At 35.5% G+C, this 25876-nt stretch overlaps 1 long non-coding RNA gene across 1 annotated transcript; it reads right to left on the reverse strand.

Moving 5' to 3' along the window:
* Positions 1-453: 453 nt before the first annotated feature.
* Positions 454-17807, reverse strand: LOC129138288 (uncharacterized). The gene is made up of 4 exons (XR_008541469.2): positions 17768-17807; positions 16529-16698; positions 11073-11196; positions 454-1947 (listed from the first exon to the last, which is right to left on the reverse strand). It is a non-coding gene; the product is annotated as an uncharacterized LOC129138288 (long non-coding RNA).
* Between the last annotated feature and the right edge of the window lie 8069 nt (positions 17808-25876).

A 25876-nucleotide genomic window follows, 5' to 3' on the forward strand; every position in this document is an offset into this window, starting at 1 on the left:
ATGACAATCTAAGTTATGTTCTATAAACTGTGTCACTGACATCTCAATCTACAGCTAACTTTAATTTTTTAAAAGCAGAGGAGTGGGTTGTATAGGTTTAGAAATACATTCATCAAGCTAGTTAAGTGAGATAGATTCAAACCTTCAACTCACTGGAATATTTACCAAATTGACTATTCATTAGCTAAAGGAGCCATATAAACAAGGTACTTTTTAAAATTCAAAGTTATGTAAGCTTTTGTTTCCTTTTTATGCTGTTATGAATTGGATTGTAGAGGTTATAAGGTAAAATAAGGTTACTTTACAGTAAAGCATACAACACATTGTCACAAGAGGGCAGCCTTTGAACATGAATTGCTTCTCTGGCATTCCTTGAAATTTTGAGACAGTTACTTTAATTAACACAACTAAATAATAAAACACTACAGAGAATCTAAGAAGACACTTTGACTTATGCATATTGTTACTTTTTTATTACTGCTAGTGGAAGATGTAATCTACAAGGAAGGCAAGGACTGAATTTGTTTTACGTAAAAAGACAAATTTCTTTGGGTTTTAGCTTTCAAACATCAAGATAGTAGGTCAATGTCTAAATGAGTGTATCAAAGTTCTCACACTAGCACATGTAAATCCACCTCTTATCTACCCAAAACTCTAACCAAGCAAAGGCAAGTTGGAAGAATCAGACAAATGTAAGTGCCTAGGATACATAAATGCCACTGGATTTTATGTTTTTAACTTTCACCCTCCCAAGTTTCACTAAGAGACATGTTACTTGGAGAGGTTGCTAAAGTGTAGTTGTGTGATGTCTCTGTGTACGGTTGGTCTGGACCTCTTTCTGTCCAGTGGTTGCCCTCAACTGATTAGAGTCGCCTCTCTAAAGATCATGCTTATGTCCCTGGAGCAGTCCACAGCACTATCAATGTTGACTTCCACCTTTTTCCAATTAATATTTCTGTACTTACTGAATTGGAAAACATACAGGTGTTTTTTGCCTGGTCACTTGTGGTTTTACAACACTCCCCCCGCTTCCGCACCACTGCCCCAGGTGATTTTGTTGCCAGCCAAAGTGTGAGAACTACTGGCAGCTGCTGGCAGACAGCAGCAAAGGCCCAAATCCTCTGTGTGATTTCAAGACCCCTATCTGGTTTTCAGCCATATTTCCTTCTCCTTCTCACAGCTGAGCCCACTCCTCCTCCCTCACCACCTGTAGACTATGCTTTCCAGCCTGTGTCCAGGATTAGTACTGATGTAAGGCACGTGGGGTTTAAGGATCTCTCTCTTCAGTCTTATTTCCGCACCATCGCTGACAGATATATTCCAGTTGTAATCATGGGGTTACCTCCTTTTGTTTCCAGTCCCATGCTCATTTTCTCTATCACATTCTACCTTGTAATAACCTAAATCTTCTGGTGGGCAAGCTTCTTCCTCAATCAAATTTGTGTTTATGATTGTGTTGGGGATTGGCTTAGTAATCCAGGTACTGCTGCTGCCTTGAAAGCGGAGACTGCATCCTTCTGTCTGGATATCTTGAGTTTCTGGATTGTAAACCTTATTAGGGCCCATTTTTCCTAGAATTGGAGCCTCTACTTTGTTCTTGCTACTTTAGTTCACCCAGAAAGCACGATCTCTGCCTGAATTTCAAAGTGTTGGCTAGCTTAAATATCCTTTTGTGAGACTTTTGTCTTCCTGCGGGGTGATTTTTTCATCTTACATACCATTGCTCATCTTTTTATCTTGAATGTAATTGAAATAGTTTTAATCTGTGTTACCAGCAACAAGAACCCCTTTTATGAGATGAAGAGGCCAGATCAGTCTCATAACATGTGTCCCCCTCCGTGTGTTGAATTTATGTCAGAGCCAGGTTCTTTCCTATTTGACGTCTCTCACCAAATTCCAGTGTTTATGTCCTAGGAGGTGCCCAATAAATTCTAGAGTTGATACAAGCTGTAATTTTAGAGAAATTAAATTAGCAAGTGGAATTAGATTATATACAACCTAATCAACTTTTTTTTTTTCTGAGGATGACCTAGATTTGGGCTTCAGTGACAATAGTTGTCCCCTAAATATTTATACTCAAAATCTAGGATCACCAGTACAATGTTGAATAGCAGTGATGAACACACACATCCCTTTCTTGTCCTAATCTATGTGGTTTAAACATTTACGCTTTCACCATTAAATATAGTATTGTTTATATGATTTGTTGTGGATGCTTTCCATCACTTCAAGAAAATTTCTTTTTCTAGCTTGCTGAGAGTTTTTTTTAAAATCAGCAATAGATATTTCTCCAAAGAAAATATCCAAATGACCAACAGATACGTGAAAAAAATGCTCAGCATCACTAATCGGGGAAATGCAAATCAAAACCACAAAGAGATATTGCCTCAGGCCCTTTAGAATTGTCTTATTAAAAGAAAAAGATAACGAGTGTTAACAATGGGGAGAAATTGGAACACTTCTACAGTGTTTCTGGGAAAGTAAAACTGTGCAGCCTCTATGGAAAACAGTACGGTGGTTCCTCAAAAAAATTAAGAAACTAGAACTACCATATGATCTAGCCATCCACTTCAGGTTATTTATCTGAAAGAATTGAGATTGGGATGATTCTCAGGCTCATTGCAGCATTATTTACACTAATCAAAATGTGGAAATGAGGTTAATGTCTATTGGCAGATGAATAGATAAAGAAAATGTGATATATTCATACAACGGAATATTATTCAGCTTTAAAACAAGAAAGCCTGGCAATATGCAACATGGATGAACCTAGAGGACATTAATGCTAAGTAAAGTAAATCAGTCACAGAAGGACAAACTGTATGATTCCACTTGTATAAAGTATCTAAGATAGCCAAATTCATTAGAATCACAGATTAGAATGGTGATAGCTCTTTAAGTTGAAATCAATTTTGCATTCCTGGGTTTTGTAGTTTTGTTATCAGGATTCTGACACATAAAAAAAGTTTGGATTTTCCCCCTTCTTTATTTCTGAAATAATTTAAAAATTTTATTTTTTTTAAACGTTTGAAAGAATTCACCAGCAAAACTCTTTGGATCTGGAGTTTGCTTATTTTTTTATTTCTTTAGTTTTATGTTTTTATGTGCAGGTATTTGACAATTAATTTAATTATTTTAATAAATGTCAATTACTTCATATGTTCCATTTAATCTTGTGAATTTTTTTTATAAGTTTTTTTCAAGGAATTCACCCTTTCATCCAAGTAATGAAAATTAGTATAAAATGTTTCACAATATTCCATTATCTTGTTAATGTCTCTTGTGTCTACAAGTGTACAGTCTCATTAATCCATGATATTTATAATTTGTGTTTTCTTTCTTTCTCACAGAACTAACTTTTGGCCATGATGATTTTCTCCTGTTTCTCTTTTCTGTCTCATTGATTTCTAATTTCTGTTTTATTTCTTTTCTTCTACTTGTTTTGGACTTAATTTGCTCTCTTGTTTTAGATTTTCTTTTTAAGGTAGAAAATCAGTTCACTTGTTTTGAACTTCTCTTTTTTAGAATAAGCATTTATACAAAAAATTTACTCTGGGTCTGCTTAACTTTATCCCATACATTTTGATATAGTGTATTTTTATTTGTATTCAGTTCAATGTATTTAAAGGTGTTTCTTATGATTTCTTCCTTGAGCTAAAGGGCATTTTAAGATGTATTTAAATCTTCCAATAGTGTAGACTTTCATGGGTAGCTTGTTTTTACCCATTTCAACTCATTTTCATTATGGTCAGAAAGCATACTTTCTATGATTATAGTGTTTTGAAACTTCTTGAGAGATATTTTGTGGTCTATAGCCTATTGATAAATGTTTCATGTGTAGCATAATAGAACATATATTCTATTGTCTTGGTCAATATCGATTAGGTCAAACTGTTGTCAAAATTATTTTATCTTAATTTTCTTTAGTTATTCTGTCAGCAATACAGCATTATGTCTTCATAATTACTTGACATTTTATCATTATGAAATAGGTGTCTGTTGTAATATTGCTTGTTTGGAGGTCTACTTTTTCTTATATTAATATAGCCACATAAGATTTCTTGTGCTTGTTGTTTCCTTGGTATACTTGGGAATTATTTAACTCTCAACTTATCTATACCATAATATTTGGCATGCATCTCTTATAGGTACTTTTATTATATAGTTGGACAATCTGTGTTTTATTTGGAGTATTTAAATTACATTTGAAATAATTATTGAAACGTTTGCATTTAAGACTACTATTTTTGCTTTTCTTTTTTTTTTTTTTTTTTTTTTGAGACGGAATCTGGTCCTGTCACCCAGGCTGGAGTGCAGTGGCGGGATCTCGGCTCACTGCAAGCTCCGCCTCCCGGGTTCACGCCATTTTCCTGCCTCAGCATCCGGAGTAGCTGGGACTACAGGCGCCCGCCGCCATGCCCGCCTAATTTTTGTATTTTTAGTAGAGACGGGGTTTCACCGTGTTAGCCAGGATGCTCTCGATCTCCTGACCTCGTGATCCACTCGCCTCGGCCTCCCAAAGTGCTGGGATTACAGGCTGAGCCACTGCACCCAGCCTATTTTGCTCTTATGTTCTATTTGTTCCATCATTTTTTGCTCCTCTGTTCTTTCTTTCATGCCTTTTTATATTAACTGAACAATATTCAGGGTTCCATTTTAATTCCTTTATTGGCATTTTAGAAGAATATCTTCATATAATGTGGTGGTTCTCTAGGGATCATAATAAACATCCTGGGCTTATCGCAGTCCACTTAGTGTTAATAGTCAGCGTTTTCATGTAACATAAAGAAAAGTTGCGGCAAAATTTTTGCATTTAGTCTCCTGTCAGAGCTATTAATTTAGAATATTTTACATACATTATCAATAGTACACTTAAGTTTTTATTCAAAGCATCAGTTGTTTGTTATAAAACTAAAAGAAAAAAGCCTTAGTTTTTCATGTTTATGCACATGCCATTCCTAGAGCTTCTCCTTGCTTCCTGTAGGTCAGAATTTCCATCTGTTGTTATCTTTCTTTAGCCTAAAAAATTTCCGTTTGCATTTCTTGTATCTAGGTCTGCTAATGACAATTGTTCGAAGCTTTCTTTTATCTGAATAAATCTTTCTTTTCTCAAGAATTACTTTTTCTAGTTATAGAATTTGGAGTTGACAGTTTTCTTTTATTTTGAAGATGTAGTTTCATTGCTTTTTAAAGTGTCATTTCTGATGACAGGTCATCTGTCTATTTGTTTCCACGTATGTAAATTATTTTCTCCCTCCCTTTAGCTACTTTCAAGATTTACTCTTTTTTTGCCCAGTGGTTTGACTATGGTATGTCTACATTTGGTTCTCTTTATTTTTATTTTGTTCTTTGAGTTTCTTAAACCTGTAAGTTGATATATGCTGACAATTAGGAAAACTTTTGGTCTTTACTTTTTCAAATAGCTTTTTCTGTCTCATTTTCTTCTCTACTCTTTCTAGGACTCCAATTATAATAGCGCTAGACTGGCCCTATTTTTATTATTTTTCTTCCTTTGTATTATCTGTATTGGGAAATTGTTCTTGATCTGTTTTTAAGTGCACTGATAGTTTTTTCTGCCATCTTTAATTTACTAGTATGTGCATACAATGACACTTTTATATAAGATATTCAGTCTCTCAGTTCTAAAATTTGTCCTATTATCTCTTTATCGTTTTTACTTCTCTGTTGAGATTCTCCATATATTCCCTCTTATGACCATCTATTCCTTAAATCCTTGAATATGCTTATAATAGCTTATTTTAAATTTCTTATCTTCTAATCCAAGCATGTTGGCCATTTCACTGTCTTAATCCATTGTTTACTTTTTTTGTTATGTGTCATATTTTCCTGGTTTTATGTCTAGGCAGGTTAAATTATATGTTAGATTGTGTGTATGATATTTTGTAGAGATAGGTTCTTCTATTTTCCTTTGAAGAGTGACTCTTTTCTAACATTAGTCTTTTTTCTGTAGTCAAACACCAAAATTTCACTCCTGAGCTATATGCAATGGTTGAAATCTCTGCTCTGTACTAGCAATTTAGCTGTTGTTTTCTGCTGGATTCTATGGAGTCTCTTTTTATGAATGTGAAATGTAGCAGCCATCATATATCTGAATGAAGTTGAAGTGCTGATTTTAGATTTTTACTCTGTGACATTCTCCTCTGTGACTTTCAATTGTGTGAGATTTCCTCCCATGTCATTCAAATTTCCCAGTTCTTCTTTTCTGTCAGCCTGGAACTCTGTGCTCTTATTCCTCAAGCTAGTAAAACTCACCGCTTTACTCATAGACATCGAATTTTGCACAGACTGGGAAGCGTCATCAGGTGTGTAATTGCACTGATGCAAATTTAAATCATTGCAATTTTCTTTATTCAATGGTCAAATACTTCATCAGTGGTTGAATATTCTACTATTTCTGCCTGTTTTCTGTTTCTCATTGCCATCAAATGTGTATTTAATTTTTTTTAGAGTTAATAGTTTTTTTCCCTGCATTTGAGTTAGACCTGAGCTACTACCACATTTTGTAATTCAAACTTTTTGTCTAACAATGTTTTAAAAAACTCTTTATTTGGAGGGAATTCTCAAATTTCTAAATACTCTACAAACATTAGGATCAGGGCTCACATTCCCAGTTTCCCTTGTAGCCAGATGTACATATGGAAAATGGCCTCAGCTAATGAAGCATACCCACATATTTGAAACTCAGAAAAGTGTTAAGAGGAACTGTAGATATCATTTTAGTTGATGCAAGGATGGAAGAAAATAACCAACTTTCACTGGTGAACTTTGTCTTCAATCATTGTTTTCCTGTGGGTAAGTGGCTAATTTTCTGGCCTAGAGGTGGAATTGGTGTGTTGGTAACAATTGATTTGATGATAACCTGCTTTTGTCTTTTTAAAAATTGCTAATCCACCATTGTTTCTGGTCCTGTTTTATACTTATGCAGTGTATAATCTCTCATGCAAAATTTAGTTCTTTGTTTCTCAGCTTAAACTGGATTTTGATGAGCAGTTTTCAACTTCAAATGAAAGAAATGGCTTTGGTTGATGTTAGACAAAAATAAAAAGAGGGAATTAAAGAAATATGTTTGTCATCTTGTAATATTAAGTAAATGAAACTGAAAATTCAACAATTCTGCTTCATAAAAAAATAGAAAGTTTCCACTGTTTTTCATTATTTTTGAAGCTATATGATTAAATGAAATTTCTGCCTCATGGAAGGTTTTTAGAACTATGTAATAATACCATAAAGACCATTAGGAGAGAAATGAATAAAGACTGAAAGAAGTAAACACTGTGTGGTAAGGTAGATGGCACATAGTTGTGTGCGTGGAGCCCTAATACATTTTACCATGGAATTTATACAATAAATGTTAGTTTCCTGTGAACCTGCTGATTAATATGACTTTCTCAGACATTTCCTTAACCTAAACAGTTTAGGTTTCCTGTAGATAGACTGCATGTATTCTCATCTTTAACCTTTCCATAATCTTCCCTAATTACAGATGTCATTGGTTCTTAATAGCAAAAGAACAGCAGTAGCTTATAAAGTTATATTATTTGTTTTTTACTAATATGTGAAGTGATTTTGTCTTTCATTTCACCTCTAAAGCTAATTATGTCTTCTAAGTTAACAAAAATTCCGGATCATACCATCATTAGTTTAAAGTTTACAATGAATTCATTCTTTCCATTTATTACTAACCTGCATTATAGCAATATTTAGCTAATGAATTCTCAAAATATTTCTTGAAAGGTGAAAGAGTACCTCAAGTAAATGGTGTAATTAATTTATTTATCAGAATTTTAAATTAAGTGTTCTGTTTAATCTCAAAGGGGTACCAATGAAGTTAGGGCATAAGGAGTCCGTGGTTAATAAAATGGCAAAAATTAAAAAAGATTATTACATTTTTCCTCATAGTATGATGGCTATAATTTTTAAAACAGTAGAAATGTTTAATTTTTAAAGTCTACTAGTGTCTATTTAATTCAAAGATGTGAGGTCTTCAGTTCAACTTGTTGTTTGAAATTTGAACAGCTTTTTCTTGCTGTTGTTCAATACAGTTATTAAACAGTCCAGGCAGGCCTCTGGAGTTACATATATGTATGTGGCTATGTGTGTATATATACATAGAAGTAGAAATAGCATATAATCAATTTACATAAGACTTTTGCTTTTGATGAAAATTCTTCTAAAAGTGAATATAAATTAATAGCATATGGAGCCTACAAAAATTGTCTAATAGGGAAGTAGGAAAATATAATTTGTGAAGAAAAAGTTCGCTAAAACAGACTTTTTATTTTTACATGTAATAAATTTATATTGAAGGGTTTCCAGAAATATAAAATGTTATAGGGCACCTATCCTGAGACACACGAAGGAGACAAGGGATAGAGCTAGGATGGAAGTGAAAATAAAGGACAAGTAGAGATAGATACTTAAGTGGAAATGAAACACTGCATGTTCTCACTCATAGGTGGGAATTGAACAATGAGAACACATGGATACAGGAAGGGGAACATCACACACCAGGGCCTGTTGTGGGGTGGGGGAGGGGAGAGGGATAGCATTAGGACATATACCTAATGCTAAATGACGAGTTAATGGGTGCAGCACACCAACATGGCACATGTATACATATGTAACTAAACTGCACGTTGTGCACATATGCCCTAAAACTTAAAGTACAAAAAAAAGTCATCAAACAGGTGGTAATTTTAAAACATGGCTTTTCCAGGCAGCAAATTTTCTGAATGTATCGCAAAAGAAGATAAATTGTGTGTCTATGTAGATCATGTCAATGAAATAAACAATAAAGGTTACTTATTGGAATATTGAAAGTGGTTGATAATAAATTAATTATTTATATTTATGGTAAAAGCAATAAACTTGATTTTTAGGGGGTTCAATGACTTCCTGAAAATATCCTCTCACAGATTTTCTCAGAGTGTCTAGTTGGCAAAAGCACAGCTCCAAATTGCTATTTCTGTCAACGTCTACAGAACATTTACAGTTCGATTTCCAAAAGTTTCCATTTCTACTGACCTTACAAATTTGTAAAATGAATGCCCACCAGGACAAAATATTAAGTGATAAAATTAATTGGATCCTACAAGTGAAAATCTAGGCAAGGAAAATCTTCCTTCTTAATGAATGATTTTTATGTCTCTTCATTCTTGTCCTTCTAGGTAAAGCAACACTCTGGAGACCTTCTTTTGAGGCATTTCACCACCAGAGTAAGTGTGATGTATGAGTAATTAGTCCACCCACAGGGAGCTGGTGAAATTAAATTGGAAGTTATTTCCTAACTGGCATATCTTGGAGTAAAATTAATCTAATAACAGTTTTCATAAGAGAGCATAAGCTTAAAAGACAACATTTTTAATTCAGCTTTACCAAACAAAGTGCAAATTTAGGTGTCCAGTTGTGAAGTTTGGTTGTGTGTGGATTGTACAGTGAAGGTACCAGTGGACAACAGTTGCTCATCAAGCAAGTTTATACAAAAGCTTTCGGACACGTCCAACTCTAGATAAAATTCGAAAGTATTTCATGCTTGTGTTCAGAGTTTCTTTTTCTCTCTCCAAGGTAACCCACATATCAAAAGACATACGGGGTTGTGGGTAGAACTTCCTAAAATTGCTCGTGAGAAGTGTGCCATGCATAAACATACTTCACTAGCTTGAATTTTCTGTTAGTCTCACAGGAAACAATTAAAATCCTGTATGTTTTTCTATCTCCACACACTCCTGAACATAGAAAGACCAAGTGACATCTCTGGTTAAGATGTGTACAGGTTACAAGACATGTCTAAATATATTCACCGAGAGGTTTATTATTTTCACAGTGGCATTCACTAAATCAGTTGTCAGTGTAGCAATACTCAAGGAATAAGCAGGGGCTTTAATTTATCAAAGTTTGGAGTCCACCCCAAGTTGGATCACTGAAGCACGTAACTGTAGATAAGGTCACTCAAAAGCACAAATCCAGGTTATAAATATTCAGTAGTAGTTTATATGCATTTAGCAATTTGAATGCTGGGAAGTGTAGCCCAGAAAATCAATCGACATTGAACTATTAAAGAGGCCTTCATGGCACCTGCACTTTGAATCTCTTCAGACTCAGGTTAAACAGGAGACATGGTAGCTCATATATACTGCAAAAACCCTTCCTCTTTTCCTTTTTATCTATGAACCTGCCCTTTTCAATGTTGTCTAGATGCCTGAAGTTATGAATACCCTTGATCTTAGTAAAAAATGGTACCACCCTTCAGCAAAATCTCACTGATCAGTGTCTATGTTGCCTCACTGAGTTAGCCTTTTGTGTTCTTGTGGCCCAGGATGACAATGTTGACACAATCCAAACCAGTAGTTGGAAAGTTAATGTTGGATGCGTCTTTGACAATTGATGGAATGACCTGAAATCAAATGTGAGGCGGTGGAGACCCAAGAATGCTATTCAGGCAGTAAGTGATCTGTGGAGATACTAAATGAAATATCTGGAAGGAATTGTAATCTTGCAACTATGCTTTTACGTGTTTTTTGACATAAACAGTTTCTATTTATGGTGGAGCTGCAGTGTCCATTTCCCATGAAGTTTCCATAGTGTTAACTAATGCAGTCATGTGTCACTTAATGACAGGGGTGTGTCTGAGAAATGCATTGCTGGACAATATTATTATTGTATGAATATCACAGAGTTTACTTACATAAACCTAGATGCTATAGCTGATTACATACCTAGGTTAGGTGGTATAGCCTATTCCTTCTAGGCTACAAACCTGTGCAGCATGTTACTGTACTGAATACTGTAGGCAATTGTAACACAACAGTTAAGTATATCTATACTTACTTATATCTATACAGTAAGTGTATCTATACATTTCTAAACATACAAGAGGTACAGTAAAAATACAGTGTTATGATTTTATTGTACCACTGTCATACATGTGCACTATCCTTGACCAAAATGTTGTTATGTGATGCATGATTGTAACAAAAGAATTAATTAAAGATAATATTGAAATGCCTATTGAGATTTCAATGAAGAAAGGAATATTTGTAAATTCTGATTACCTTAAGTGGGAATTGACTTTCTTCCTGTTTCCATGGTTGTTCTTGTGAAAGAGCATAGCTTTCCAAAGACCTGAAATCTCTGACAAATCTTGCAATTCTCTATTGCCTGCATTATGAAGGTCACCTAGTATCAAATGAGGCAAAATGGTAGATTATAAAGACCTGTACTTTATTGTCAGTTCCTAAACATAGAAAGCATTGGTCTATCTTGAACATTTCTGCAGTTATAAACTAGCCTTGGGTCATGATTTTCTGCCTTTTTATCATAGACAAGATTTAATATAGGAGATGTCCTTTTAATGTGTAATGTGAATAGTAAGTGCCACTTATGAAGCCCTATTTTCTTCCAGTCATTTTAATTGTCAAATCTGTCCAGTCAAGATGCATTGTTAGAGGCTTCACTGACAACACCGTCTGTGTGTGTGTGTGTGTGTGTGTGTGTGTGTGTGTACATACATATGATTGAGCAGGATTTAATGTAAGTCAAAACTGTCTCAAATTTCCTAGGACAATACAGCTTCCTTGGCCATTCCCTTGGAGCTCTGAGTTGAGGAGCTGGTGATGTGTATTTCTTGTGCATGTTCTCCACATTATCCCTATGCAGGCCTTCCATGGGCTTGGTTTTGGAACCAGTGATGAGGAAGATCATTAGAATTGTTGTGCTCAAAAAGATTCCTCCATTCTTCTGTATAAGCAATGGGAATTTTCCAAGACCAATATTTCTTCTTTTGAAATGGTAAATTTTGAATATTAACTGGTTAGTATAATCCCATAAAATAACAAAGTTTGAGCCCTATGAACTGTGTTTTAGGCTAAAGTTGTGTTTTATGCTAAATCATCATTTACTTCTTGTATGATTTTTTTTTTTTGAGACAGAGTCTGGCACTGTCACTCAGGCTGGAGAGCAGTGGCACAATTTTGGCTTACTGCAAGCTCCGCCTCCCAGGGGCACACCATTCTCCTGCTTCAGCCTCCTGAGTAGCTGGGACTACAGGTGCCCACCACCACACCCGGCTAATTTTTTTTTTATGATTAAGGGCGAAATCAAAGCTGCTCCCCTATATTACATTCATAAGTCAGAATGATTAAAGCAAGCTATTTATTTATTAGAAACACATACTCCAAATTTAGCATCTAAGACATGACAGCCTTTCAGGAGACATCAATTTACTTTTTAGAGTCTATAGCTATATTTGTATTCATGCTATTGGTGTCCATAATATTTCATTAGATATTCTGGTTAAATTGATAAATGAAAATAATGTATGTGATAAGGAGAACAACCTAGGTCTCCTGGAGGGCCCCTTACAACTCAGCTGGTGTTAGCAGAAATGCCTGGGTGTAACAGTGAGAAACAACATTTCAAAAGTGTTGAGCAATTTTTCAGGCAGAGGAATATGTATGCCAATCCAGGCAGCAAGATAAGTGGAGGTCAGTTAAAAGATCAGTGTGTGATTACATTTTTTTTTAGGTTTCTACTGAGAGGAAATATAATACTCAGTTATTATTTTCTCTGTATATCTCTGGTTATTTTGTCACAACTTTTTATGTAAGCTACTACCAAACATTGGGTTATACAAGATCTATGGGTCGTATTCAATATTTGCTTTTCCCCCAACTACTAACACGTTTGATTCCCTTTGTAACTTTCTCCCCTATTTCTCCTTTCAACCTGTTTTCTCCAACCACACTGAGTTAATACGCCTCCTATATACTCTCATACCCTGTTTTATCTAAAGAGATTTCCTTTTTCTACTATTATACCCATCTCATTCCCTAATTTATTTCTTCTTATTTCTCTCTCTATTTTTTATTCTTTTAGGCACAGCTCATGTCTCATGACTTTCAAAAAGTTTTTCTTCTGATATTCCCAGCTCGAATTACGTATATCCCAATCAGTTTCCTTAGTCTTACAACTCTGCATATTATTGGCTTATAATCTGTCTTAGGCTGGGAATTAGCTCCTTGTAGGCAGGGGCTAGAGTTTATTTACTCTTATGTCCATAATGCCTGACACAGGAACTATTCTCACATACAAATTGTAGGGCCATAATTCCTGAGAACATATGTATATTGTAGTGACTCATAAAGGCTTGAAATAAATTTTTTAAATGATTAATTGGGAAGTCCATGAACTTGACATCTTGATGTAGAATAAAAGCAAGGGCAGATGAAGAAGTTATACAGGATACTTGAAATACCAGAAGAATATAATCAGAGAGCAATAAATTAATCCTTGATTTTTAGATGTGAAGAAGTTCTGAGAAATATTTGAAGACATGGCTCTAGGGATGAGTACAAAACAGAGACCAGTAGCCAGAGTCAGAGCTTTAAAGAGTGAAGAAATTGCATTGCAGGGGGAAGGACTGTTGTATACTAAATAGAAATTGTCATTAAATGGAAGACTAAGCAAGAGGCTGATGATCTGTGGATGAGAGACCAAAATGGTGTGGAGATAGAGGTAAATGCCATAATCTACAAAGAAGATATTTTTGTGCCAGGAAGAAATAATAGGTCTAGAACATAATAAAAGATAAATGGTTAACTACATTGTAATGTGGTCTCAGAACTCACTGAAGGCATAGCCATTGATATTAACTTCCACTTTGCTTCCAGACAAAAGATTTTAAATATTTTAAAGATTGCATTTGATATTGTATGATTCATCAAGACAGAAAGTAAAGCTGTAGTTGCCCTGGGAGGGCAGGGAATGGGGAGTCACTTTTTAGTGGGTACAGGATTTCAATTTTACAAGACAAAAAGAATTATGGAGATGGGTGGTGGTGATGCTTGCACAACATTGTGAATACATTTAATAACACTGAATTGTATACTTAACAGTGGTTAAGATGCAAATTGTTGAGTGTGTTTTGCCACAATTAAAAAATGGAAAACAATAGTATTTTATGATATAGCCTATTTCATCTGGTAGCTAGCTGTATGTGTCTGCTCAGCTGTGGATAGATATTTATGCTGTTTCTGAACTGGAGGTTACTGGTATTCGCTAAGGTATAGGAAAATTGATCTTATGTGGCTAACTGAGGTGGATATAGTTGTATCAGTCAGACAGTAATGATATAATCATGATAGTTTACATTTAACATAATTTACATGTGTTATACTTTAGAAAGCACTTCATAGATATTATTACTTCATACCATTTTCCCCTTACCATATTTGTCTCTCCTTTCTCAGCTGACTTCAGAAAATGTCTCTTCCACACTACTCAATTCATCTCCTTATTTTGTCAAAATTTTAAGTCTCAGAGTCTCCAAAAAAAATTCCAGACAAATCTCATCAGCTTTCGGTCATTGATTAATCGATGCCCTTAGAGGCTTTCCCTTTCCCTTCTCAATTTGACATAGCTTCCAAATACACTTGCCAGTAAAACAAAGTTGTTTATATGGTTTTGTATTTCTTCCTGTTGAATTATGAACATTTTTTCATATTGACATTGATTTCCATCTGGCCATGAAATACTCAAGGTGAAGAAAATGAAACAAAATTTGTAATATTTATCAAGAGCCAGGTACCGTTTTCAGTGTCCTAGAAGCATAAACTAGTGTAATGCTCACCACCTCATATGAGAGGCAAAAATGGATGAAACTATAAAACCAAGACACAGAGAGTTAAGGGAAATTTTCCAAGATCACACAGCCACTGAGGATATGAACTAGATTTTGACTTCAGGCTATTTACCCCAGAACCTGTGCTTTCAACCATCATTTGTACTGCTTCCCTAAATTACACTTGAGTACACTGTGACAACAAATTTCACCTATGACACTGATTATCTGGGGAACTTTGCAACTTATTCTGAATATGACTCAGTTTTCTTTTCTGTACAGAGATAAAGTCAGTATATACTCCATAGATTCGTTATAAGGATTATACGAAATGACACATGAGAAGGCTTTAAAAGGACTTGGAAAGCAATAAGTTTTTTGTTTTCAATCATTTTTCAATAGGTTATCAGTGTTGTGAATGGTTCATGAAAAATGACTTTGGGCTCAGTGAGTAACTGAAATGTTGTGCTTAATAGTGTGTTTAATATTAATATAATAGTAACCAATGTCGTTATTGTTGAGTAATAGTTATTTGGCTTTTCACTGCTTTTCTTTTCTAGTGTTTTAGTCAGAGACTTCTTAAGTCTCCTCAAGTGTGTACACATTTCTTAAATTTGTTGGAAAGTACCAAATTTAAGATATCTTGCATTTTTTTCTTCCTTAGTAAACACTAAATTCAATCACGCAGCAGAAAAAGGGCTCTGTTATTGTCAGTACAATGGTTTAATATTCACTTTTATTCCCTGTATCGTAGTTCTGATTTAATTGCTATTTAGAGTAAAACTTGTTCCTTATTATATGCATTCATAATTATAAAATTTGTGTTTTAATGCCTTCTACACATATACTGTGCTTTTCTTTATTTCCTTATATCTTTTACTGTTGCATGATCCTGGTATTTGAAATCTCATTAAGTGTTGTTTGGGGATTTGCTGGGAATGTCATCTACATAGTAATGTCTCAAGTTTGTAGCATCTTTAAAACATAATAGGAGATGGAATTCACAGCAGAGTAATAAGCCTCCCACTTTAGGCAATATATTTGTGATTGGTATGACTTTGTTCCCAGAGGGCAATTAGCAACACAATATTATGGCTATGTGTACAAGGAAAACTAATTTTTAAAATCTCCTTTAAAAAAACAGTTCCCAATCCTAACCAGTATCATGCACAGAATCCGTTTCCACCTCTTCACATGGAAGCAGCTCTGGGTGGACATCTAGAAAGTTGGATAACTATTTATCACACATGATCTGAAAAGTTTGCATTGCCATAGATAGGAATGAATTATCTGTTTATAAAGAAAAAAAACAATAAAAATATGAACCAAGAAAGCACAGAAGGTAGTAACCACATTTAGATGTTTATCATGGAATCGTCTTTATAATCCATCTGTTACAATTCCACAGAGCAAATTACAAGTAATTGTGAAGTTTCCCCTCATTTTATAGGTTTGGTCTTATAAGGCATGCAACACAAATTTTAATTACTTTTCTTTTTGGTATTTGGATCTTAATTTGGTCAAGTGGCCACTGGGTAGATGATGGAGCCTCTTGAGACATACAGTCTTCTAGCTTTGTTGATGTGAATATTACTGTGTATTTTTCATTCATTTATTATTTTACAAGGCATGCTTCATTAAAAATATGTCAACATCTCATTGACAAATCACAAAATTTTAAAGGCAGAAGAAAAAAACAATTTATTTAAAACATTCCTGTGTAAAAGTAGTCACCACTCTTACTATTCTTCAAATATTTTTATTATATTTAAATGCAAGCCCAGTTTTATCTCGAGTGTCTGACCTTGATGATATTGTACACTTTAAACTTAGAAAAATTGAACTCTATTGGAAATTTCCTACAGATCAGCTTTTCTAGATGCCAAACACCTTGTTTCAGCCATCGTGATGACAGCAAATTGGGTTCTCAGGGATTCTGGCCTCTGGCATCATCTCAGTTGTTTATAATTGAAGTTGGCTCTGATGAGAACTCAGCTTAGATGCATGGTTGGACTGCTGGGCTTAAGGCTGGCCTGCCAGGAGGTTGCATTGAGCTGTAACTAGGCAAAGAAAGAAGGAGTTTATTGAGGCACTACTGACAATAGCAAAGACTTGGAACCAACCCAAATGTCCAACAATGATAGACTGGATTAAGAAAATGTGGCACATATACACCATGGAATACTATGCAGCCATAAAAATGATGAGTTCATGTCATTTGTAGGGACATGGATGAAGCTGGAAACCATCATTCTCAGCAAATTATCACAAGGACAAAAAACCAAACACTGCGTGTTCTCACTCATAGGTGGGAATTAAACAATGAGAACACATGGACACAGGAAGGGGAACAGCACACACTGGGGCCTGTTGTGGGGTGAGGGGCTAGGGGAGGGAAAGCATTAGGATATATACCTAATGTAAATGACGAATTAATGGGTGCAGCACACCAACATGTCACATGTATACATATGAAACAAACCTGCACGTTGTGCACATGTACCCTAGAACTTAAAGTATAACAAAAAAAGAAGGGGTTGGGCAAAATTACCAACAATCTTCAACTATGAATTTTTATGAGTAGGGGCTTCCCACACCATCAGGCACTCCAAGTTGGAGAAACAAGGGATGTTGAATTGAAAGTTTAATTTTTTAGGCTTGATAGATTAGGGAAGTTTTGGGTACATCTTTCCCACTCTAGAGCCCTCTCCCTAACTCACGGCCAATTTGGGACATGGGCTCAATGGAAAAGAGTACTGAGATCAATTCGAAATATCCATCATGAACATAGGAGGCAGGCATTCTGGCCAAGGGGTGCGTCTTCCCACTTTGTAATCCAGAGTGCGATTTCTTCTTGCTATCTGTCCCTCCATAAATAAGCGTTGGGTGAAGGACAAGCTAGTTACAATTGAGGATGGAATGAGATTCTAGCAGAATTGCAAAATGAACTGAGAGCCACGAAACTATTCCTCTGTGAACCAGCAGAGAGATCTGTGGAAAGCAAAGGAAGAGGAGCCAAGAGGCCAGATAACATTCCTGCTTCCCCTACATTGTGAGAGTGAAATTGTCAGCAACCTATATCAGTAATTAACCAGAGGCTTTTTAGAGAGTAAGACTTCTGATAGATACCTCAAGAGCTGAAGTTGCTCTTCAGTACTGCACAGAACCTGTGGACAGATTTTCATCATTATTCTCTTCTTCAACAGACAGATATTAAATTCAAGGCATAGTTCTAAACTATGCAGTCAATTACAAAAAATAATGATGAAGGGCATTAGCTGTGCCTCATAGGACGTTAAAACTCTAGCTGCTAAATGAGACAAATAGGGTTCCCACATCAAGTGCCTGGGCTCCTGTTATAACCTGGACTCTGTTTCCATTGGCTTCTCTTGTTTCTGTTTTGGTAAACCCATCATTTGGCTTAGTCCCTATCCTTGCCATGCTCACCCACCAGTAGGTGGACCTCCTTGACCATAACTTGGCATAGATCTTTGATTGTTTCTTTTCAAATGTTTTCTTACTTTAGAGCTGCAGTCAATTGTTGTTTGGACCATAAGACTCTGAGGCTGTGTGTGGTTGAAACTGTCTTGAGACTCAAAGAGCTATTGAGGAAGGGATTTGGTAGCTGAACTCTTTTGAAGATTTTCTCTGTCTCTCACACATCTGGGGCTGAAGAGCTTAACTTTTAATTTCTACATCGATGATAGTTTAATAGGCATTCATGCAAATCAGTTCTGCTGGGAGTTATTATCCTTCTCCAATAACAAGCAATGCATTCCTTAAATTTAGTGTACGTATAAATTCTACATGGTAAGTGAAGCTGTCTTTATGAATTGCTGCTATAGAATATACTAGATTGTGTAGGTTTTAGTACAATCCAGGTAATTATCAAGCCTTTGTAATATTTGCAGGAAAGTGATCCTTTCACTTCAGTTTATGGAACTTGAAAATTTTTCAGTTGCCACCCACTAATTAGATAATAAACTTAATTCTATGTATCTGAATTTATTTTTCTATTTATAAATTTATCTGGATGCTTTCTCAAAGGTTTCTCACATTAAAAACCTATGGCTTTGTAAAATTAAAACAGAAGTAATAGGAATTGTGTTAAAAAACAGAATCAGGCCAAGCCTGGTGGCTTATGCCTGTAATGCCAACACTTAGGGAGGCCGAGGTGGGAGGATCATTTGAGGTCAGGAGTTCAAGACCAGCCTGGGCAACATGGCAAAACCCCACCTGTATTTTAAAAATGCACAAATTAGCTGGGCGTGGTGGTGAATGCGTCTAGTCCTAGCTACTCAGGAGGCTAAGGCAGGAGAATAGCTTGAACCCAGGAGGCTGAGGTTGCAGTGTGCCAAGATAGAGCCACTGCATTCCAGCCTTGGTGACAGAGTGAGATCCTGTCTTAAAAAAAAGAAAAAAAGAAAAGAAAAAGAAAAAAACCAGAATCATACAGTGAGAGAGATTGTATAGCCCTTTTAATTGTCCATTATGGATACATTTCTTTTTCTGTGTAATAGTTTATCAGCACGAAAATTTTCCTTTTCTGTGTAATAGTTTATCAGCATGAAAAAAAAAACAGTCACTGAACACTGATAATTTTCTCTCTCTCTCTCTCTCTTTTTTTTTCCTTTTTTTGGAGATGAAGTCTCACTCTGTCACCCAGGCTGGAGTGCAATGGCAACATCTCTGTTCACTGCAACCTTCACATCCTGGGTTCAGGCGATTTTCCTGCCTCAGCCTCCCAAGTAGCTCGGATTCCAGGGACATCCCGTCATGCCTGGATAAGTTTTTGTATTTTCAGTAGAGACGGGGTTTCATCATGTTGGCCAGGCTGGTCTCAAACTCCTGACCTCAAATGATCTGCCCACCGTAGCCTCCCAAATTACTGGTGATAAGTTTCATTTAATGGTGTTCTACAAAGTGAGTTTAGGCAGTGAAAGGGCACATGTCGTCTATAGTTTACCAGAAAGTAGTACCGGTCACCAGCATTGAAGCGTACTCCTAACCCTGGAAAATTTCTTCAACAGCCAGAATTAATCTCAGATTTTGAGACTGGAGCAAAGACTAATTTGGTATGTGTTCATTCAGATTAGTAAATCTCCATGGTGTTCGAACTGTATAATATCAAATCTAAAATAAGTCAAGAGAGTTGGACAATATCTCATCTCTGAGAAAAAAATGCATTATTTTCAACAGATTTAAGGCTGAATTTAAAATCCAACTGCCTATTCCAGTGTATGTTTCTCTAGAATAAGGCCAAGCCCTACAAATTCTGGATAGTGTCCTCCAAGTTGTGTTTAAGTGATAATTGATAAATCTATGGTTTAGACACATATGGAATTCCACATAACTTTAGCTTCAGCCTTTGTGAGTAAAAATTGGCAGTGATCATGGCCTTAATGGAGGCATGTGGTTAATTGGAATTTTCAGTACCAAAAGTCTTCTTCCTACTAGTTTACCAGGGTACCCTATAATAGTATCCATAACTTATTGCCCACTTGTCTGCTTTGATTTCTTTTTTAAAAAGACAATTTTAAACTTAGAGGTTTTGTACCTCAAGTCACATATGTGGCACATTTATAAAATAATCATGCCTTTGCATATTTTTCCTTTGATATCTTAGCTGTAAATCCAAGTCATTTATGTTTTTAATTGCCACAAATATTGCACTGAAATAGAGCACTAGTTGCAAAAATGCCTGGTATAACATTTCTTCTTGTTCTTGAAAGTTATTTTAGTATCCCATGTTTAAGATATTCCTAGACAACTATATGTAACTATAATTATTTCTGTTAGGTAGAAACATCTTTGTGGTCAACATTTGTGAAGAGCCTTGCAAATAATAATATGCTTGAGTAGGAATAGTATTTTGCAAATATAGCCCTAAATAGAGCTACTGATTTTACCAAGTACTAAAGACTCCAAACTCTGTCTTTGTCTTTCAAATTTGGTTTATAGGAATATCTCATTACAATGAGCAAAAAGCCTATCTGATCATTAATGAGATAATTTTGACACTTCCAAATGACACAGCTAATTTGTAGTAGGTTTTTGAAGTGCAAATTACATGTTTCTGTTTAAATAATGACAGTAAAATATAGACACTATGTATTCACACTCTATATACACAACTAACTCCAACTTGTCTCTAGAAGAAAAGTTTAATTTTTCAGGTCTCATCCACAAAACTAAGTGTTAATAAGCTGTATCTTTATTCTCACTTGGAAGTAATTTCTTCTTAACCATTGTATAACACTGCTACAGTTTGTACGGAGATAAAATAACTCAAGGTGAGAAATCCAGTTATTTAAAGAAATCATTTTACCTTCAATCACTTTTAGGATATCTATGGTTTTAGAGTAAGGATGAAAATTTATAAACATTTGTTAAATTATGCAACTGTTTTTGAAGATGTTTCAAATTACATTTTCCTTATTTTACAACTAGTTTTCATGTATTCACAAATGAGACACATGAGAATTATTAATGCAAAAGCACAGCATATCAACAAAATTTATAATGTAAATAGATTAGTTAGGAAAGAATGTAATGAGTGAATTACCAAAGCTATTTTATTGGTTCCTAGATTTACCATAGAAGAAAATATAGCACCCTTATAAAAATTTTTCGGCACTGAGTCCATTTAAGGTCTATTTTGTATGCCGTAAGTTCTAAAAAATGTTATTGCCAGTAAAAATAGGGTGCCTATCTAAAATTGTCTTTTTAAAGGTTCTCTCTTATTCTTCTTCCCTTCCTATGTGTGCCCAGAATACTTTCATCATCTTGATTGGAACACTGTCTCTCTTTCTCAGAGGGTGTACATTTGTAGAAGGGAGAAAATATTTGTTAATTTTGCTTTCTATAAGATAAGGCCTCAATGGTTGAAGGTCAGTTAACAAATTTTTTTTTTTGTCTTCATACTATTATCTTGGAATTACCAACTGGCTTCTATTTAGATTTTGAATAATGAAAGAAAAGAACTAGCATTTGTTAGAACTTACTGTGTTCCAGAAACTTTATTGATGCCATTTCTTCTCATTATCACATTCATTCTTTCAATTAGTATTATTTTTTTCCATCTTAATAAGGTGGGACCAGAGGTTTTGTAATATCCACTAACCCACTGTGGATTTCATGGATTGCAAGAGGAAGAAAGCATGGTGGAACTCAGGTTTCTCTGATTCCAAATTCACATCCTTTCATGTCTCCATGAAAAATAGAAAAGATAAATTGGGCTCTATTCTAACAAGAGAAATACAATTTTCCATCAGTTAAATGAATAATTCTTTTTTTATTTTATTTTATTTTATTTTTATCATTATACTTTAAGTTTTAGGGTACATGTGCACATTGTGCAGATTAGTTACACATGTATACATGTGCCATGCTGGTGTACTGCACCCAGATACCTAAACGAATAATTCTTAAACCTCAAAAATAAAACGTAGCAAAACCTCAATTCAAGAGTAGACATAAAGGTTGTGACATAGGTAGCAGGGACATATGTCTAGTGACATAGATTTGCTATGCATATCTGACCAAAAATCTCCCTCATGATTTTCAAATCAGATGCATAACTACATTTAATGAGTTTCACGAATCATTAATATCAGGCTCTGAAAACAGGGTCATTAAAAATGATTAAGATTTTCAACAACAAAATCTTATCTAAATAGTAAGGAAATTATATTAGATGGCTCCATTCTCTGGGCGGTCTAGTTAACAATTCAACTTGTTCAAAGCTATAAAATATGGCAACTTAAAAAATTATGAAAGTTTTTCTAACTTTGTGCTTAAGGTAGTTGGCCATTCTTCGTCTTGGGAATAAGAAGGTTAGATTTTCTGTCGAAGCATTTTACTATTGCTTTTCAGTTTCCTTTTATGGAAAGTAGATAAAATTGCAATTTTTTAATTATAAATTTAAAGTCAAAATGGAGATAAGTATCTCCATTAATTAAGTAAAGATTAATTTTTTAAAAAATGGCATTTACTAAATTCTAATCAATCAATTGATCGACTATTTTTATCCCTGGCTCAATGTAACTCTCTTTTACATACTCTTGTCTTAATTCTAGTTTATGTCAACAATGTGTAATCATAGATGACCCTTTGCCATTTTGATCTCTCAGTTCTATGAACACCTTTGATCTAATGATAATGTTTTCCAACAGAAATATTTCTACTCAAACTTCTGAGATCAAATTTGTGGATTTAGTCTCACCCCAATCAATTCTTCAACTCTCAGGACACCAAATGGTGTCCTACAATTCAATTCAATCCTGAGACTATCTATCTGGAGATAGCATCAGATCCCAAAAGTTCAGGGTTCAGGCCCACAAGACTGCGCCCCCACCATTAGAGAGGAGTTGTGGGCCTCCCATACTCCTGACCAACTCTCTATAAATTAGGACTTCCATGGATTCCTTCCCCAGGTTCTATAATTTGCTAAGATGGCGCACAGAACCCAAGAAAGCACTTTGCTTACAGTTACTGTCTGATACAAATCAGGAACTGTCAAATAGAAGAGAGACATAGGGCCAGGTATGGTGAAAAGGGGCACAAAGCTGCCTTATGACCTCTAAGTATGTCACTGTATCACCCTCCCAGCACCTCAGAGGTGATGGAGGAGAGGGCTGACAGTTTCAACCATCTAGTTATGCCTTCATGTTTCTGATGTCCAGCACCCACCCTGAAGCTATACAGGTCTCCAGCCACCACTCATGTCATGTCAATAGCATAAACTCAGGTATGGCTAAGAGGGACTTATGACTAGTAAAGGATGGTCCTCTCATCTCTATCAGGAAATTTCAAGTTTTAGGAGCTCTGTACTGTGAACTGAGGAGGAAGACCAAATAGGACATACCCTAGACCAGTTGTGCTAACTACTGTGTGCCTCAAAATTGCCTACAGTTGTGTTACAATAAGAGATTGCTGAGGCCTGCTATTGGAATTTCAGATTTGGTAGATCTGGGGGGGTAACCTGAGAATGTGCAGTTCTAGTAAGTTCCCAGGTGATGCTGATGTTGCTAGCACAGGGACCACACTTCCAGACGGAGTGAGTGAAGCATCATCGTTACTTATAATAGCAACTTCTCTGTAGTCATAATTTCATTCATCCCATTCTCTGAGCTCCTCCTTTAATCATTCCCTTTCATACGCTGACATAAAATTTTTCAATCTCTCTGAGACCTCCAAACTATTATTTTATCATATTCACAATGACCCTTACCAACTTGATGTACTCTATTTCCTGTTCTCCTGCCTAAATTCCATGGCCAACCATTCCCAGGAAACTTCAACTTCCTTGTTTCTCTTTCACTTTGCTGAACCTAACCAGGAAAATAACCCTGGTTAGATCCAAATTTCCACCAAATCCCCACATATATTTGAGCAACTAGCTACATGGATCAAATTGAAAAATATCCCACTTGAAAATGAGAATCTCAGTGCTGCCTATCAATCAATCATACTACATATGCTCCAATCTATTCACTCTCTAATTTACCTAATTTTGTATCTTATTCTGTCTCTAATCCCTAACACTTCCCCAGAAATCTTCAATGTCTTTTTGGTTGTGCTTCCCTGAGAACATTGAATCATCCAAAGACAACTTCCACAGACTCCTGAAACCATTAAAACTCACTTTGCCATGTCTACACCCACATACTCTCCATTTTCACCTATTATTATCTGTGAAATAACTTGCCCCTATCTGTATATTGTCTGATGATGATTTCTATATTACATGTGAAGAAAATGAGAATAGGGTTACAGCTACTTTCTCATTATAGCATAGCTTAGAATCAAATCCATGCAGTCCACCACTGAAACTGGGGTTCCAAGTCAGTGTATTTGGAGAAGGAGAGCTAGTAGATAAATAAGGATGAAAAGATCCAGGATGAAGCTTCTGATGGAAGAAAAGGACATGTTTACTATTATGAACTCCTTGAAGTAGACCTTAAGCATTCTCATCTGGACAAATATACATTCATCCACTCCAGTGAGCTGATTAAGTTTTAGGATTTTAAGGGTCAGTGAACAATTATTCCTCACTCAGCAATTAAAGAAGGATTAAAATGAATATTATCTTGGAGAAGTTTAATTTAAAATATATTTGATTGATTTTTGGCAATTGTCTTCTATCAGATCATTACCAATCCATATGAGTTGGTAGGAAGGGAGAAAACCCAAAATTTAATCAGATGCCTGAAGTTAGGGAACATTTTATAACCAACCCAGGGGGAAAAATGCTCAAAAGGGGAAAGATGAGGACAGAAAATACACTTCAAAGATTTTAACTTTTTGACAAAATGTCAATTCTGTGCAAGAAAAACTGATTGTGTGAATATAACTTGGTCATTTACATCTGCCAATGTGTTCAGAAATATATAACGTATAATTTTTTTAATAGTAGTTTGTTAACACAAAATTTATTCATCAAAGTATCTAAAACATTCTAAAAATACTAAAAATTTTCAATTTAAATATTAAGCTAAACAGCTCTGTATGTATAAATAAGCTCAAACAAACGTGCATGCTCCCCAACAATAACACTGCTACAGATATTGACAGGTGGTTTTCATTTCATTTCATTTTATAATGGCAAATCTGGTTAAAACCCAGATTCTGGGCTGGGCACAGTGGCTCACGTCTGTGATCCCAGCACTTTGAGAGGCTGAGGCAGGCAAATCACAAGGTCAACAGATCGGGACCATCCTGGCCAACATGGCAAAACCCCATCTCTAATAAAAAAAATACAAAAGTTAGCTGGGCATTGTGGCACGTGCCTGTAGTCCCAGCTACTTGGGAGGCTGAGGCAGGAGAATCACTTGGACCTGGGAGGCAGAGGTTGCATGAGCCGCGACTGTGCCACTGTACTCCAGCCAGGTAACAGAGAGAGACTCCATCTCAGAACAAAACAAAACAAAACAAAACAACACAAAACAAAACCCCAGATTCTGAACTGACTCTCACAATAAGGATCTCAATTGCTTCAAAGAGAATAAAATACCTAGAAATCCAACTTACAAGGGATGTGAAAGACCTCTTCAAGGAGAACTACAAACCACTGCTCAATGAAATAAGATACAAACAAATGTAAGAACCTTCCATGCTCATGGGTAGCAAGAATCAATATTGTGAAAATGGCCATACTGCCCAAGGTAATTTATAGATTCAATGCCATCCCCATCAAGCTACCAATGACTTTCTTCACAGAATTGGAAAAAAACTACT

Source organism: Pan troglodytes, chromosome 17 (assembly GCF_028858775.2).
Source record: "Pan troglodytes isolate AG18354 chromosome 17, NHGRI_mPanTro3-v2.0_pri, whole genome shotgun sequence".
Taxonomy (NCBI): domain Eukaryota; kingdom Metazoa; phylum Chordata; class Mammalia; order Primates; family Hominidae; genus Pan; species Pan troglodytes.